Source organism: Lonchura striata, chromosome 5 (assembly GCF_046129695.1).
Source record: "Lonchura striata isolate bLonStr1 chromosome 5, bLonStr1.mat, whole genome shotgun sequence".
Classification (NCBI taxonomy): Eukaryota; Metazoa; Chordata; class Aves; order Passeriformes; family Estrildidae; genus Lonchura; species Lonchura striata.
The window spans coordinates 37,976,474-37,994,565 of NC_134607.1; the positions used below are offsets into that span (position 1 = coordinate 37,976,474).

Consider the following 18,092-nt stretch of genomic DNA (forward strand, 5'->3'; position numbering starts at 1 on the left):
TACTTAGATGAATATGCCTTCTTTTTGTCTCTATCATTGGATACCTGGATAGAAGGGGTGTCTGGAGATTGTCTAGTCCAGCACCTGCCCTGATCAAGCAGCTTGCTTCTTGGATAGCTGTTGAGCAACCATAGGATAGAAAAGGGCTTTCTTTTGTTTAGGTGGAATTTAATCTGTTTTAGTTTGTGCCTATTGCCTTTCACCCTGTTGCTGGGCACCACTGAGAAGTGTTGTTTACCCCTGTCCCCCTCAGGTATTTATACATGTTGCTAAGATCTCTTGCAGCTTTCTCCAGGCTGGAGTCTCAGTGCTTTCAGGCTCACCATGTCAGATGCTCCAATCCCTCAATTGTCTTGGCAGTCCTACACTGTACTCTGGGATGCTTATGTTTGCTTGTTTGGGGCAGCCCATGAGTGGACACAGCCCTTCAGGCATGTCTCAGCAGTGCTGAGTGGAGCAGAATGATCTTGATCTTGACCTGCTGACAACATATTTTCCAAATGCAGCACAAGATGCTTTTGGCTTTCTGTGCTGCAAGGGTACTCTGCTGCCTTATGGTGTTACTTGGAACCCATGAGGACCCCCTGTTGCCTTCATGGAAGACAATAGCGACCTGGTTTCAAGGAACAGCACGGCAGCCCAGTCTCCCCTGGGCCACTCGGGCTAACGACACACGCAGGCACCAGTGTGGTGGACGGTCGAAAAGCCTTTATTATCTTATCTCATGGGTTTAAATAGTCTTGGGGGACTCTGCTACGTCAGGAGGGGTTGGTAGGGTCTCTAGGGTTAGTCAGGAGTGGAAAACTACTGGGTTAGGTGTGGTTACATTCTTTGGGGTAATGGATAACATGTTGCAGGGTGAGAGGGGGAAGGGGTCTTTCTTTCCGTCACATCCCGAAATCTTCCGTTCGCCTGTCCCTATCTACTACAACCCCCCAGGTGTTTTTCTGCAAAACCTCTTTCCAGCTGATCATCCCTCATCCTGTTCTGGTGCTTGGGGTTGTTCCTCCCTAGGTGTAGGACTTTGTATTTCCCTTTGCTGAACTTCATAAAACTCCTGTTGGTTTACGGTTCAGCTTTTCAAGGTCCCTCTGAGAGCAACCAGCTGGTCTGTGAGCTACTCTTCCCAGTGGGTGTCATCAGGAAACTTGCTGAGAGCACGCTGTATCCCATCATCCAGGTCATTAATGAGCTAGTTAAGTGGAACTGGCCCTAGTAGTGGTCCCTGGAGTACACCAGCAGACTTTTCTCTAGCTAGACTTCATGCTGATCACAACCCTTTGAGCCCAGCAGTTCAGCCAGATTTCAGTCTATCTCACTGTCCATTTCTTTAGTCTGTACTTCATCAGTTTGTCTGTGGGGAATTTGTGGGAGACAATGTCAAAAGCCTTGCAAAAGTCAATATAAACAACATCTGCTGCTCTCCTGTCACTCGGAGCCTGCCATTAGCTGGTTTGTTCTGCCTAGAGTGTCTCAGTCGCAGCAGGTGCTGCTGGCAGGGTGGCTCCAGGAAATCAGTGTCTCCCCAGTTCAAGCTTTGTTTAAAGCAATATTCTCACTTTTGCTTTGGCTGAGTTGAATGTGTATTTCTAAAATAATGCCTTTTCATTGGTGCATATTTAAAAGTGTGAAGAGAGTTATTTAAACATATTCAAGTTTGAAAATATTCTAAGTGGTGTGAAGTCAGCTAGGTAGCTACTGTCAACACTGTTTATACAGCAACTGTTTATGTTCCTCACTGTCCTTACTGATAAAAATAACCTGCTGACAGAAGTGGAAAATAAAGAGAAGAGAAGGCTTGACATGGTGTCTCACAGCTGTTTAAGATAAACAAACTGAAGAAAAGGTGCTTTTAATTGGTAGGACTCAGAGGAATTGTTTATAATAATAGAAGTACAATTTTTCAAGTTTACATTATTCCTCGTAAAATTTTATTGTGAAAAATGCTCTAATTCTAACAAGGCTGTCATACCATCTAGTTAAATTTAAGAAACTTGATAGGAGAAATTGTCTGGAAAAGAGAAGCATATTTCAATAATCTGTAGTTTTCTAACGTCAACAAAGAAAGGATGAAGAGAGCTTCTTATTCAAGAATCAAAATGTAAGCATTTTGCCATACAGAAATTATCTCTAGAAATCAGAGGCATTTTTAACAGATTGGAAAATGGAAGGGTCTAGAAAGAGAACTCTTCTATTTTAATCTTTGGAATTTATGTATGATAACAAATACCTCACAAGGCTTTCATTTATTGTTAATAAACTGATATGTTTCATAAATGTGTTTACAGCTAAAAAGAGTTTAAACAGAAGTAGCTGTAACTCATGTAGGTATCACAGCCATTCTAGTTCTACTGAAGCCTGCCCAAATATAATAAGTGTATGGTGTCTAGGATAATTTTGGTGTTCATATAAAACATTAGGTTTTTCCCAGCTTTTTTTCTCACTTCATAATCTCTCATTTCCTCATATATAGATTAAGTGGACCTCTTTAATCTTTTTTAGATGTCTTGCTATGTTTTTCCAATATATTAAAAAGGACAGCATGCAAGTTGTGAATTTCCTGAGTTTTCTCAGATACTGGTAATCCTGAGTTTATCAGCTACATGCTCATTTTACAAGAACTTTGGGTGATGACTTCTGTGGGATAAAAGTGATAGTCTACATCACTGAAAATTTGAGTCTGTTCCTTTGGTTGTGCATGCAACCACCGATGCCATAAAACAACATTTTATAACTTCTTTTTAAATCATAATATTAAAAAGGGAGGGATGGTAAAGAAAAGAAACATTAAACCAATCTTTATTCATTGGAAGCTTTCTGGACCACTAACAGCAGCAATTAAAAGCATTTAAAATTTTATAAAGTCTGTTACATGCTTCTAAATATACAATCAAACATTTTCTGAGTGCGTCATTAGTTAGAAAGAGAACCAAAAGCAAATTGCAGTCTTCCCAGGTTGACAGTACTCTCTGTAGCCGTTTCTATTTTAATTGCAGGACAACTCCTAGATTACATCTAGTTCTTTCTTAGTTAATATTTCAATAGCTTGGGCATATCTTTGTTTTATAAAGAAGCACAGGGGGAAAATAGAGGAGATATATTGAAACAGTAAAGTTTATAAATCTGACAAAATTTTTAAGCTTCAGTTGGAGAATTTCTTTTTATGTGAGTGGATATAAATTTCACTTCTGACTTATGTCCTCCTTAAGTTTGGAAAACAGTGAAGTTTATATAGTTTTGTCAATGACCTTTCCCCTCATAAAATAATAACGCTTCAGGTAAAGCTTAGGTGCAACTTACACCTATGCATTTACTTATTGCAGCTAGTCTGTAAGGCAAATATATAACATGATCTTTAAAGACTCTTCAAGCTATATAATTAGTAGAAAAAGACAATAACTTTGTTTTTGATGTCTTCTCATAGAAGTGGAAGTCATCCAGTACAGCCTCCTGTTCAAAGCAAGGGAAACTGTAAGAGTCAGAGCAGATTATTCAGGGTTTTGGCCCATTCAAAAATCTCCAAAGGTGGAGGTTCTACAGTCTCCTTGGGCAAGTATGTCCTTAACAGCTCTTCTTGGGAAATTTCTTATTTAAATCTGATTGAATTTTTCTTTGCTGTAGTTAATGACTACTGCTTCTTGGCTTTTTGTGGTGCACCTTGAAGTCCAGCTGTGTATTTTCTGGCGTCCCCCTTCTTCTGTTTCTTTAGGGATTGGTATTAGTGATATACAAAAACCTGAGCACCACCCTGACTCAATACTTTTCAAAATACTTAGATACTGTCGGAAAGCATTTTACTTACTTGCCTAGATCTAAGCTTACTAAATATTTTTTGGAGTATGTTAACATGAGAAATGGGCAATAAAACAGTCCAGAAAAAGACTGCAGCATGGTGCCAAGCTTTTCTGTATATTGAAATCCCAGAATGCATCATTTTTACTGGGTCTGTCATGGAAGGCTTGGAAATGCTGGATTTTTTATAGAATTCTTTGCCAACACATAAGTTCATGTTCATAATTTCCATAGTGTGTAGTAAATGAAGAAGTTGAAACAAAGGACATGATTGAATTTTCAGAAAAACTTGTGATGCTTGTGTATGACACAGAGGATGAGCTTACAAAATCATTTAGGAAAAGACTACTGGAAGGGATTTCAGCAAAACATAAAGGTCAAAGGGCAACAGTTCAACATGGAGAGAGATAAATTGTTTTTTGAATCACTGTTGGGTTTTCAATCACTATTTTTTATTACTGTCTATAATAAGGGAAAAAAATGCAGTTTCTTGTTTTTATTGTAAATTTATAGAAGAGTTAGTATATATAATCAGCATACATAACATTATGGGATAAACTGGGCAGATTTATGCCTCACAAAAATGTAATGTATGTAATGAAGGCAGCAAATGTTGTGCATTTTAATATCTGGAGGGCTTCAGCCTTTGCTGAAGGCTGATGTTGTTTTGCAGAAGAGTCTAAATGACCCTTTAATTGTCTGAATAGTCTTCTAATGTTTTGCAACAGGACTGTATTATGTCCAAATGTATGTGAATATTTAAGTGTCTGATAAAATGTATCATTTTAATATGATTCTTCATTTTAATTTTGTACTATTTCTATCAAGGATAATATTCTAAATAATAATAATAATAATATTTTAAAAGCGTTAAGACAGCAAAATCATTTGTGTGTTATTGATTTAGCTACGTGTTCATCTATGCAACAAGATGCTCATGTTATCAGTGTTACATATTGGTAATACATGGAGAGGTATCTGGAATGTGTGGATTTTCTGAAAGTGTAATATGCTAGCAAATCTAGATCTGTGCTTTAGATAGAATGAATAAGGCAAGTAGTGTGTTGCAACTAACTTTTCCCTTCTCTTAATTTCCCAATAAATTTCTATGTCAGTTAGTTCTCCCATATCAGAACCATATAGTAGCAGCAGCAGAAGGCACAGAATGGATAGAAAGTAATTTACTGCTGAAAATAGTAGTAATTGCTCCACTGAATGGGCTTTAATCATAATTTTGCTGCAGTCTTCAAATTCTGAACTATGTTTTTTTGATCTATCTCTAGGAAAAAATTCTGGTCCCTTCATTGGGATCAGAATTGCTTATGATTTCAGAGCCTCAGTTTCTTCTGAGTAAACTGAAACAGCCTTCTGACCCTTGCAGAATTGTTCAGAGTAGCCAGGTAGAAGCTGCATTTATTCTTTATGCCCCACACTGCTCCCAACAGGACCCTGCATGTACATCACCCAGAATTACTCAGTGACTCCTATTGTCTTCAGAGGAGGATGAGGCTGGTGCCTGACCTCAGGACAGTTTTCCATGAGGCTCTTTGCTTCTTCAGTAGAGGAATTTGGCCTACTTGCAATTCAGAAGCTCAGCAGGGACAGAGGAGAAGCACCTCTAGTATCTCTGGCTTGTTTTTGTGAACAGAGGGAGCACTGTTGGTGCACTGTAAATATGCATCACATGTGCTTCTGCAAGCAGGTCAGACCAAGCTTATAATAACAATTTGGCTTCCCTACAATTCTTAAGGCTTATTTTTAATTAAAACTGAAATAACGCCATTAAAGTTAACACTTTGTGATAATGTATTCCAGCACCATTAGCAGGCCTGAGTGTCTTGTGTGTACAAGTCTTGATTTTTATGAATTGAAAACTTAAAGAATGTTCACTAAAATATTAATAATGTGTCATGAGTGATTAACAGCCTGTGGTCTAGCATAAACCTTTTTTTTTTTTAAAGGACTTATTTCCAAACAACAAACCCTAAATGGATAATTCATTCTATGCTAGGCATTATTGCATCTCAGTGTTACCTCAGTTTATATTTTCCTGACAGATAACAGAGTTTCCAGAATTGCACGAGTTATATAGTTTACAGTATTGTGAAATGAAGTCCGCACTTCTAGGATTTTTGCTGAAGTTATTTGGCATTTTCTTAAAAAATAAATTATTCTGGTTTAACCTCCATATTTTCTGTCTTGTGAGAGAGTCTTTTTGTTTCACTATTGAAATTATTTACTTTGAGAAGGGTTTAATGTGAGACTCTAAAATTGTTTCAATTACTAAAAAAAAATTTGCTAACTTCATGTTCTTCTTCACTGTATTTCTTACGTTGTGTCATCATTTGAACCTTCCTGACCTGAAATGTATGGTACATAGTCAATTTGGAGGACCTGCCAAGAATGGAAGAACTGTATAAGGGGGCTGAATGACTGCAGAAGTTTAAATTTCTAAGAAGACACATATTCAAACAGGAAACATTTTAGTTGTATTGCCAATGTAGTTAGACACAAATTATCTGATTATCCCAGTTCTCAAAATAATTGTTACAGTGGAATGTCAGATTCCACTGAGTATGGTGAGAACTTCTACTTCCTGTGTATGGCTATATTTAGCTCAGTAAATTTCAGCCAGTCAAATATTGATTTTTATGACTGAAGGGCAACTCTGCCCTCCTCACTGACTGCGGAAAGATGAGTTTCAGGCTGTTTCCCCTGGAAGTTTTGTTGGCTATTTTGTTGGCAATTAAATTCCCAGGAAGTACTTCAAAGGAAAATGGATCTTTGACTGGCAGGAGTGGGTGTTTTCCAGCCAAAGAAAAGAGAAAAATGTTCCAAGAAGATTTAAACCCTGTAGGTATATATTAAATAACCTACCCACTATCAAGTCTTTCTACTATCTCAAGTGTGTTCAGACATTTCTCCAGCAGCTCTCAGGCCACACACGTTTGGAAAACATTGAATCCTTCACATCTAGAACAGCAGGCTGCAGAAGGATGATCTGCTTCCACCCATTAATGTCATTCAAGTAGTTGTAAAAGTTCTGAAGTAGAACCATGTATTGTGTGATGGTGTGGAATAGCATAAAGCAGCCATTCATCTAAACAATATTAGTTGCCTTGGACTGCTTGCAGAGCCCTGAAGAATCTGACAACTTCTGTTCATACAAATTAAATGGATTAAGTTTCTTACCATATATTTTAACATTTTTTTTACAATACTTCTCCATGTCTCATTGATTCAGATAGTAAAGTGTTTGCTGTTGGAAAAGTAGACAGTAGTTTGTGGGTTTTGGGCCTCTGGGATCCTTTCCAGAACAATGAGGTGGTTCAGGAATGTGGAAGAGTGATCATCATGATTTATATTAGTTGATATAAAACGCTGAAAAGACACAAAATATTCATGCAGCCTGCAGATATTAAAGTCGTTGTGGGATTTAGTGGGAGCTATAAAAGAGTTATTTGTCTACATTAACATTTGAATCTTGTTTCTTTCCTTACACAGTTCCCACAAAACACTACCTAGTGTCAAATACGATTGGGATTCTCAACATTTTCACATGAATGCTGCTATGAGCTTTTAACTTAGTTTATAAGTAAGCTTTTGATCTGAAGGTTTTGTAAAACCAATTTGCTCACTACAGAAGTATCCTTTGTTTAGGCAGTTGAAAATTAACACAAGTCAAGAAAAGCTGACGGAGCATTTTTTGACTCCTTTTTGGAATCAATGTGGGAAAGTGATGAATAGCTTATGCCTAAACTATAAGGAAATGGGATCCACACCTGTTCTTTTTAAAAAACAAAGTAGTTCTTCCAAGGTGTTTGATGCTTATTTGGTGATATCAAAGAAGTAAGTTATGAAGAGGATTTTGAGAGTTGATTCTTCATACTGCTATTCCAAAAATCATGCAGATAACCTGTATGAAATTGCAGGAGGATTTGCCATTGATGCAAGGTAATTTTCATTGATGTGACTATTTCACTTAAAGGTCCAAGAAGAATTCTTAGTTTCATTCTTCTCACAAGCACCTTGTAGCACAGTCTGCTCTTTAGCAAGTGGGACAGAGCCCTCATAAGGACCAGGAACAGCTTCCACAAAACAGAAACTGATAAATAAGAGGTTCCTATTAGAGGGCAGCCTTACACAAGATGATACCTGGAGTTTGACATACATTGTACTCATTATTATCACTACTTCTTTGCTGCCCTTCATAAAAGCAGTTAGGTTTTTCTTGAGTGCAGAGTCCCAGCTTATGGAGTAATAAAAACTCCTGAGAGTCTCATGATGAGGGCCTTTTTCTAGCTTAAATATGAAATGCTAAAGGCCTACTATACAGGTTTCCTCCTACTCTGTGGCTATATGAGCACTGGAACAGACTCCCTAGGGAAGTGGTCACAGCACTAGCCTGTCAAAGATCAAGAAGCATTTAAACAGCATTTCCAGGCACATTGTGGGATTCTTGGGACTGTCCTGTGCAAGACCAGGAGTTGGACATGATTATCCTAATGGTCCCTTCCAACTCAGCATATTCTATGATTATGATTATTGGTTTGATTTTACCACACTAATATGCAAAGTGTTGCTGCATCCTTTTTCCATATTCAAAGTCATTATATGTTCCTATCACTGCACAAAGGGTTTGCAGTTCTCTTTTCTGGTTCTATGCTGATATAATAGTATTGTAAATTCAGGAGAAAGAATTTTTAAACTTCCATTAGTTTCTGTTGTTTAGGTAGGTATTTCCTCACTGAGATAACCAGCTGTTTGAATACTATGCAAAAATGTCTTTTGTGTTCAGTATAATAGGGGACATAGATGCCCAAACCAACAATGTGAATTAGTCTTCTTATGGTGTTCAGTGCTTGAAAACCTGCCTTTGCTGTTTTTGGGTTTGGTCCAAGGTGTTCAAGTAGGATCTTGTGTCTTGTGCATACAGTATTTCATCTTCTCAGCTTGTTCATTGTCAAGTTATTACATATCTCCGAGTTCCATTGAATGACCTAACCAGTCCAGCACTGAACAACCTAACCAGTCAAGTACCTGGAAAAGTACAAATAAACAAATACATGAACATTGAGTTTCAGGTTGCAGCAGCAAATGTTCCTGCACCCATGATTGTTCTTGCAGCTGCAGTAGCACTTCTCTTGTAAAGGTTCAGCTCTTCTCCTACGCCTGTTGTTCAGTGGAGGGCTCCACTGTAGGTCTTGCCTTCAGGAGAGCTTCAAGAAGAGGTATTGTACAAGAAGTGAGCCTGTGGGAGAAAGGTTACAAGGAAGACAGGCTTAGGACCCAAACAGACTGTAGGGCAGTATGTCGTGTGTGCACAGTACCTTGACAGGTGTCAGCAGTTGTCTCTGTTATTGCAGTTACCATCCTTGTCTGCTTGGTACAATGACTACCTGTGACATGTTGTGTCTGAGAGTGGCTTCTCTGTGAAGCCTGTGAGATATGGTTGGCACAGCACCTTTGATGTCAGGCACTCTGTTGCACCCTGCTTTCTTCTCACAGACCTCAGGAAAGCTGATTACTTCACCTGTACGCCTCTCCTAAATTTACATCATGTTGGTTCAGCACACCTTCCATTTTGTCTCCAGGAGGAACCCATTTTGTACCAGATAATGTAGATCCATTGTACTTGTACTCGTCCAGGTGATAACCTTATTTGTTTTGGATGCATTCATGTCTAAATGAATTTAGCAGCAGAATTCCTATTGACGTTACTAAGTCAGGATATAATTCATTACCTTTGGGTGTCTGTGGTGAGGTTGCATTCCAGGTGGTATATGAAAACTGACAGAATTAGGTTCAGAATATTTGATTTACTTCTCTAGATGATTTCTTGAAGCTCTTTTCATCTGTACTAGTCTGCACAAGTAGGAAGATCCATACAAAGATGACTATGCTTTTTTCAGTGTAATTAATTTGAAAGGGTAGTGGCCATGGCAGGATATGGAAAGCTTTCTGTGCCACATTGTGTTCTGATTTTGGCTTGGATAGAGTTCATTATTTTCACAGAGATGGTATGGGGCTGTCTTTGGGATTTGTGCTGAACGCAGTGTTGGTAATACAGAGATGTTGTTGTTACTGTTGAGCAGAGCTTACAGAGACCCAAGGCTTTCTCTGCTGTTGGAACTGCATGGGAGGCTGGGAGGAGAAGCAGCCAGGAAGGTGACCCCAACTGACCAAAGGGAGATTCCATATGACATCATGATCAGTATATGCAGAGGGGGGGAAGAAAGAGAAAGGGGGGATATTTGGAATTATGGTGTTTGTTTTCCCCAATAACCATTACATGTGATGGGGCCCTGCCCTCCTAGGGATGGCTGAACATTGCAGAGCAGTGCATTAATTCCTTTTTGTGTTTTGCGTGACTTTTGCTTTTCCTATTAAACTGTCTTATCATGTGTACATCTGAGGATAGAAAACTGAAAGTTCTGGCCCTAAACTTTTTAGGCAGAGGCAGGAAGAAGGACCTCAGCTTTCCACAGAACTGAGGTAAAAATCTCACTGAATAATATAGCTGTGTGGGCACTATCATCAGAGAGAAAAAATGCTTACAATATCATTTGGCATTCACTTGGGATCAGTATTAGAATAGTACAAAGTAGTAGGTGATTTCAGACTTCTAATTAAACACTGGGGATTGCATTCCCTCTGTTGCAAAAGGTGAAGTCTAATATTTGTGATATGAAAATTCTCCACTGACACCTTTTTCTGCGACCCTTGTAAGTCTTTTGTGAAATAGAAAAGCTATTACACTGCGAAAGCATCTGTGGAGCATCTACATTTCCAGGCTTTTAGTAAATGGTTAATCTATATGGGATTTGTGGAATCCAAAGCAGAAACATTGTTAAATAATGCATGCTGAGGAAAACACAATCTCATGTATTCCACCGAGGCTTTTGGTTTTGTTTTGGGATTCATGAACTCTCGTGGGCCTTCTAAAAATTAGCAGATCTGAGTACTGTAACAGCTCAATAATATAATCTGTCTGGCATCAGGAACACTCTTTTGCAGAAGCTAAGTGTCTTTTGATATGTGATGTGGTCTGATAATGTTATAAAGCTCTCTGGCTTCACCAGAGAGTAAATGACTGAGCATCAGCATTTTGTAAAGCCTTTTAATACTGCTGAAAGAATAGATAATGACAGTGTACAGTTCTAGAACAAAACAATAAAGACTGGGATATACAAAAGTTGATGGCCACTCAGATTCTAAAATAATTACAGTTCATGTGGTTTTGGCTTTTACAGCTTTTGAGTATAAATTATTTTAGTTGAATTTCTATGAACTGTTATTCAGGAAACACATTTCTGCAAGAAAACCATCAAATGTTTAGCCACAGAAAGCAAAAACTGTTCTTTGAAATCTGTCATCTGTCTGTATATTCATTAGTTTTTGAAATACCACCAAAGCAGATGTGAATTTAAAAGGAAGGAATTGTTTTGAAAGATGATATATCCTTCTCATGTTAAAATTTATATTTGAGTTTTGTATGTAAATTACTGACCTAGTCTAGTGGCAAGATAACACAAGAAATTGAATATTCTACTTGGCAAAATTAAAAAAAAAAAACAAAAACATTAATTACTCACTAAATGCTTTTGTTTTGTAATTCCTTCCTAATGCAAATCATGATTGTGTAGAAAAAAGGATGGGCAGAGTCTCTGGGAACAGTAGAATGTCTCTTTTGTGTCTACCTACTGCAGTGCACTCTGTCAAATGGCAAGAGGAGAGGCTCTACCTACTGTCACTGCCAGTAACTTTGTACAAAAAATGTGCTTTCTTTCATCAAGGAAGGTTAACGTGCTTTTCATTGCATTCTGTACTCAGTAAGATCATGTGTAAATTAATTTTGAATTTCTGAGTACAGCACCTTTAAACCTACAACTTTCTTAGTAGAAAACTTCCTGCAAAAGTTCATGTGACCGCTGACATCCTTCTATTATTGTTAGTAATGCATATGGTACTTCTTTCACGTTTAAAGTATTCCTTCATGTCTAAAGTACCTGTCTACCTTTAGAAAACAAAATAAATGGTTATTTATTGTTATGAGATGGAGCTTCCTGATGCTGATAGACTGACTTAGCTATTGCTGTTTGTCTTGACAGAGCTAAACTGAGCTAAATATTTTTCCACTCAGAAACATTTGTCCATTTCTCCACAAAGAAACCTCCAAACAAATAAAAGATTCCTACAGATTTGAAAAGATTGCAGCTGGCATGTGTGTGCTTACTGACAATGCTGAAAGAGAGGCAGCAGCTTAAACAGCACCTGAAAATGTCAGTGGCCTGGGCAAAGTGGAAGCAGTGAGCTGCTCCGCCAGGGTGCTGCCTGAAAAGACCATGAAGCTTTGAGCACACAAATAGCACTGGATTAATTTTTGAAAGAATGTCACATTGGACTCTCATAGATGAATTAAATGTGTTTTTAAAATCTCCTTTTTGGAATAACCTACACAGTGAGATGCCTCTTTGCCAGCATTCATGTCAAGAGCAGTATTTCTCTTCTTTTACTGTATTGACAGTACTTTGAAAGTTCCTTTTTCTCTTTTTTTTCCTTCCTAAAAGGATACCAACAATTGAAATTAAATTAGTAGCCAGAACCTTCTGCAAATCTTTTTTCTCCTAAGAGCTTTTCTTTAACATGGCATACCATTTAGCTAATTATTTGACAAAAATAGATTTAAAATTATGATATCAGCTCAATGAGTTCTAATGGAGAATGTTGTCATTAATTCTCTCTCTTTGTCACATTCCAGAATATTATATTAACCTAACAAATTTTCTGTCAATGATCTGTCTTCATTTGCACCCCTTTTCCATAAATACCTTAAATATAATTAGTCATATTCCTTTTTAAAAGCTGATTTGACTATTGGGTAGCAATGATAAAACTAGTGTGCAAATGAAGAAGCTCTGTTGTGTACAGATTCAGTGAGCAAGAATTGCAGGAATTGCAATCAGGGTGGTTTTTTTAAAGAAGTGCAACAGATTCAGATCAACAACAGTGCATTGCAACAGATTCAGTGCAACAGATCAGAGCAACAAATTCTCATTATGTTGAGAAATATAGAGCTAATTTGTAACAGGATGGACTAAATCTTATTTTCATATTTTCATATGTGTATGTATATACATACATACATACAGATATATATGTACATACATATGTATGTATGTGCGTACATGTGTATTTACATACACATACATACATGCATATGTGTGTATATACGCACACACATATATTATTAATATAATGTTAGTTACTTTAACACTAACAACATAATTTTTATAGAAAAATAGAATGATCTGTGTTGAAAAGGTCCATGTTCAGGGACACTTGACACTAGACCAGGTTGCTCAAAGCCCCATCCAGCCTCTCCCTGAACACTTGGGGTGGGACATCCACACTTTCTCTGGGCAGCCTCTTCCAGTGCTTTACCATCTTCACAGTGAAGAATAGCTTCCTAATATCCAGTATAAACCTACCTTCTTCCAGTTTAAAATCACTCCCCCTTGTCCTGTCAATACTTGCCCTTATAGAGTCTCTCTCCAGCTTGCTTTTAGGCCCCTTTAGGGGAGCTTGTAAGTCTCCCTGGAGCCTTCTCTTCTTCAGGTTGAACAATCCCAATTCTCTCAGCCTGTCTTCATAGGAGAGGAACTCCAGCCCTCTGATCATCCTCTGGACTTGGTCCTACAGGTGCACACCTTTCTTGTGCTGTGGACACCAGACCTGGAAGTAGCATTCCAGGTGGGGTTTCATGAGGACAGAGTAGGGGGGGATAATCACTTCCCTTGTCCTGCTGGCCACGCTGCTTTCAGGTAGCCCAGGACATGTTTGGCTTTATGGGCTGCAAGCACCCATTGCCAGGTCATACTGAGCTTCTCAGCACGCCCAAGGTCTCTTCTGGCCTGCTCACAGTCCGTTCTCTGCCCAGCCTGTACTTGTGCTTGGGACTGCCCTGGCCCAGGACCTTGCACTTGGCCTTGTGGAACTCGATGAGGTTTGCACAGACCCACCCCTCAATCCTGTGCAGGTCCCTCTCAGTGTCATCCCTTCCTTCCAGCATGCTGACCACACCACACAGCTTGGTGTCACCAGCAAACCTCTGAGGTGTACTGGATGCCACTGTCCCTGTCACTGACAAAGATGTGACACAATCCTAGTCCCAGCACTAATCCCTGATGTACACTACTTGTCACTGGTCTCTGCTTGGATATGTCATTGACCAGAACTCTCTGAATGTGGCCATCCAGCCAATTCCTTATCCACTGAGTGATCCATCCATCAAATCCATTTATCTCCAGTTTAGGAGCAAGGATGTTGTGCAGAACAGTGTCAAATGCTTCACACAAATCCAGGGAGATGATATCAGTTGCTCTTCCCTTGTCCATTGGTGCTGTTATCCTATTGTTTGTTAGGCACAGTTTGCTTTTAGTGAAACCACGTTGACGTTGCCAATCAGCTCCTTACCATCCATGTATCTTATGTTGTTTCCTGGAGATTCTGCTCTCTGTGATCTTGCCAAGCACTGAGGTGAGACTGACCAGCTGTTTTTTTTTCCCTGGGTTTTCCTTTGTTTCCTTTTGTAAAAATGAGGGTTATATCTCCTCCTTTCCAGTCAGTAGGAACTTAACTGGGCTGCTACAGCTTCTCAGATATGATTGAGTGTCTTAGTTATAATTTTCCTATCCTTAGAAATAAAAACTTTCAGATACAAAATTTATGCTATTTATAAGATACGTCCTGTTAAATATATGTGAAGGATGATACTATGTTAGAATTATTTTGTAGGAAAATGCATATATTGGTGGATGGTAGTTGCCTACACTTTCTTGAATTATTTTATTCCCAATAAACCAAATATACTGATTTATTCAAGTACAATTTAAAAGGTTGGTGGATATAAAACTTAGTCAGGGAAATCCAATAAAGGCTTGACATTCCTTTTTACATGATTTACGGAGTCTGCAGAATATATTGCTTCTCTTCAGAATTAAAAATTCACATATCTAACAGCCTACACTAGGAGCAATGCTGCAACTCATTAGAAAGAAATACAAGGGCATGCTTTGAATCATAAAGATGGGGAAAATAAATGTCAGGGTTTTTTAATAAAAATGTACAGTGAAATTTACGAATGTGTCTGTCATTTTATGAATGTCTGAGACACGGTGAAAGAAAAATCAGTATGGACTTTGCAAGCTGCTCTGCTCTTGTGATACAGACATGCCACAGGAAGTATGTGAGGGCAGGAGATCCAGTTCTTCTGTTCTCTTCTTCTCTGTGTGTTTTAGGAAAAAATTCTGCTGAGGCTAGTACAATTCTGTGCATGTGAAGTGATATAAATAAAGTAGAACTCACTCCAAGTTAGTGTTCTTTTTAGCCAGGGTGTTAGATCTGAAGTCACTTTTCTATGAGGTAGAAATTTTAGTGCAGGATTTTTAATGTTAGGAGTACTGTAGGATTGTTTGTGGCATCCAGCAGTTGAATATATTTAAACCTGAAAGTTTTACAATCTGGAAGGAAATGGGATGCTATAGTGAAAAGTAGTTTAAAAAGAAGTTATGTTTGTGAATCCCAGACGCATGGAGAAACTGTGTCCTTGCTGAAGGTCATGCAAAAGAATGTCTGAATGAAAGTCATTCAGAATAATCAGCTGTTCAAAATACTGTTTGGCTCATTAGTCTGAATGAAAAAGCCAAGCATAAACAAAATTTGAAGGCTTTGACAGAATTCCTTGGGAAAAGCAGTAAGTCTGCAATTCTGAGCATTTGCCATAGCACAGTAGGTGAAAAGAAAGCCTATTTGGGAGACTGAGGAACATGTTTTAGCTTTTATGTACTTGGTAGTGATTTGAAAAACCAGTGGATATTACTGATTGTTCATTGAGTTAAATGGATTAAGTCAGAGATACTAGGATCTTTAGTTGATTTTTAAAATTCATATTATATATATTTTTTTCAGATGTTTAACTCTACTTCAGAAGGAGTTGTCCTTGGCTTTGCAGAGTATTCCTTGCCAGTGCTTCAGTAGGGAGAAACAGAGTTAGCATAGAGTGATAGGAGTACTTCAGTATTACATTCACCTCACATCCATGAACACTTAGGCTGGGAATACAGTTTCACATGCTGCTTTACCTTGTTTAATTTCAGGCTGTCATCCAAAAGAGGTAGTTCCTTTGAGGAAATCCCTGTCATGTCAAAACCTAATCTTTTCTTGCAGAGGTTGTCTGTCTCTTGGATCAATGGACTGATGTAGCTCACTGGGGATGCTACAATTCCTAAATGTGAGGAGAGAGGGCAGGAGCTTGCAGTGAGGAGCAGAAGAGCTCAGGATCTCTGATCTCTTCATATCTTCTTGGCAGCTACTTCTTTTTAGATTGGAATGGGAAAATCCACCCTCTATATATAAAGTACCGGCTTTTTTATTTAAGTGAAAGGAAATGCTGGAGAGAACACTAAGGTCTGTTCTTGCAAAAAGAAGGGAATATAGCCAGTGAATGGATAGCCCTAATTCCACCCCTTTACACACACACAAACACACACACACACACACACAAAGGTTCTATTTTAAGTCGTGGAAATAATTTCCTTACATAATTCTGTGACTCCACCCAGCAACCCAAAAAAGAAAAGTCATTGTTCAACACTTTGTGAATATTCCTTTTCTCATACCTGGAGTTGTTTAGGGTATACAAAATATTTAAGTACTGAAAAGTACCTTCTGATAAAGTACTTCAATGATTAAGAGATTACGGTGATTTCTGGCAAATAAAAGGGAAACTACTTTTTTTAACCTGGCCCTTAATGCTTTTTTAGTAGCAAAACCAATTGTATAGATGAGGTAATTTATCAATCCAGGAGTCAGGTTAATTCAGGTTTAATTTTATTTGGTTTCTGAACTCAGATTTTTGAACTGGTTCTTTTTTTTTTTGGTGCACGTGTCTTGACTCAAATACACTGAAGTAGTTCATTTTCTTAAAACAATAGTTTAGCTACACTTCTATCCATTTTAAATATTTGAATCTTTCCTTCCTCTTTCTATTTTCCCCATGATATTCAATATCTCTGCCAAACCAGCATAATGACTTAGGGTAAACTTTCTCTGATTAAATATGTGAGAAAGCTTATGTGTGAAGTTCAGAGAGTCATGGTCATGCCAATCTTGATTTTATGTCTGGTAATACTGGTTTTTGACATTAAACAAAAGGTGTATCATGCTTTTCCCAGCATATACTGATGTGAATACATTTGCAGCATTATCAGCTGTTGTGGAAAAAAAGGAATGTGGTTTAATTAAGCAGAAATTTATTATCTTACCTGGCAACTACACAGTAGCAAGTATTAAATGTGAAAATCCATTTAATCTGTTGGACCCAGCCTTATGCTGGGAACTCACTATCAAGATTAAAGAAGAGCAAGGAAAGATCTTATTTCATTTTTACCTTCTCCATGATTTCATGGATGATGCATCCAAGAGACTCCTTTTTAAAGAAACCAGCTCCTGTTACAGAATGCGTTGTGAAGTTAAAAACAAGACACGAGTATGAATGCAAAGATGTGATGCACTGTAAAAACTTGTACACATTTTTAAAACAATGATACAGGGTACAAAAAGCCTCGTTGCCTTTGTGTTCCACTCACATTTCAAATGTGAGAAAACCAAAACTCTTCATGATATGAATCTTAAAGGAGACACAGATTCCAATTCTGCATAAAACTCAGTGCAAAATTCCAACAAAACAGAAAACCCCAACCAAACCCACAAATGTAGAAAACCTTAACACATTCCCCATACCCTCATCCTTAGAACTTTTTATATGTCCTGAATGAGAAACATTGTTTTCATGCATTTAGAGATGAAAGTTGATTTACCACCTTAAATTTGTCTCTGACAGGAAGCAAAGCTTTTAATATTAAGTTAAAAGTTGCCTGGCAAATTTGAACCTAACTGAATTGTAGAATATAGGTCTGAATTTAACTTGTTGTTTAGGCTAGAAACTGGTGAACTACTTATCAAATGATTCCAGTGAAACAGCTCGAGTCAAGTTCCTGTAAGGAAAGAAGGAGGAGGACTAGGAGAGGGACTGCCCTAATTTTGCAGCCTGGATTTGCCAGCCAGTCTTAGCTATTGTAACTGACTTCTGTGTGAGGGTATTATTGATTTATTATTTTATTGTTCTGACAGTAAGAAAGGCCATGTCTCAAACCCTCTTCTTCAATATGAGGTAGACTGTTCTTATTCAGGGCCTGATTGAGGTTTTTTTCCTTGATGGGCTTTATTTCCCATCACAC

General features: G+C 38.0%; 1 protein-coding gene across 31 annotated transcripts in view; it reads left to right on the top strand.

The window, feature by feature from the left end:
• NRCAM (neuronal cell adhesion molecule) overlaps window positions 1-18,092 on the top strand; it is a 143,071-nt gene that overhangs the window by 46,026 nt on the left and 78,953 nt on the right. The window lies entirely within an intron of this gene.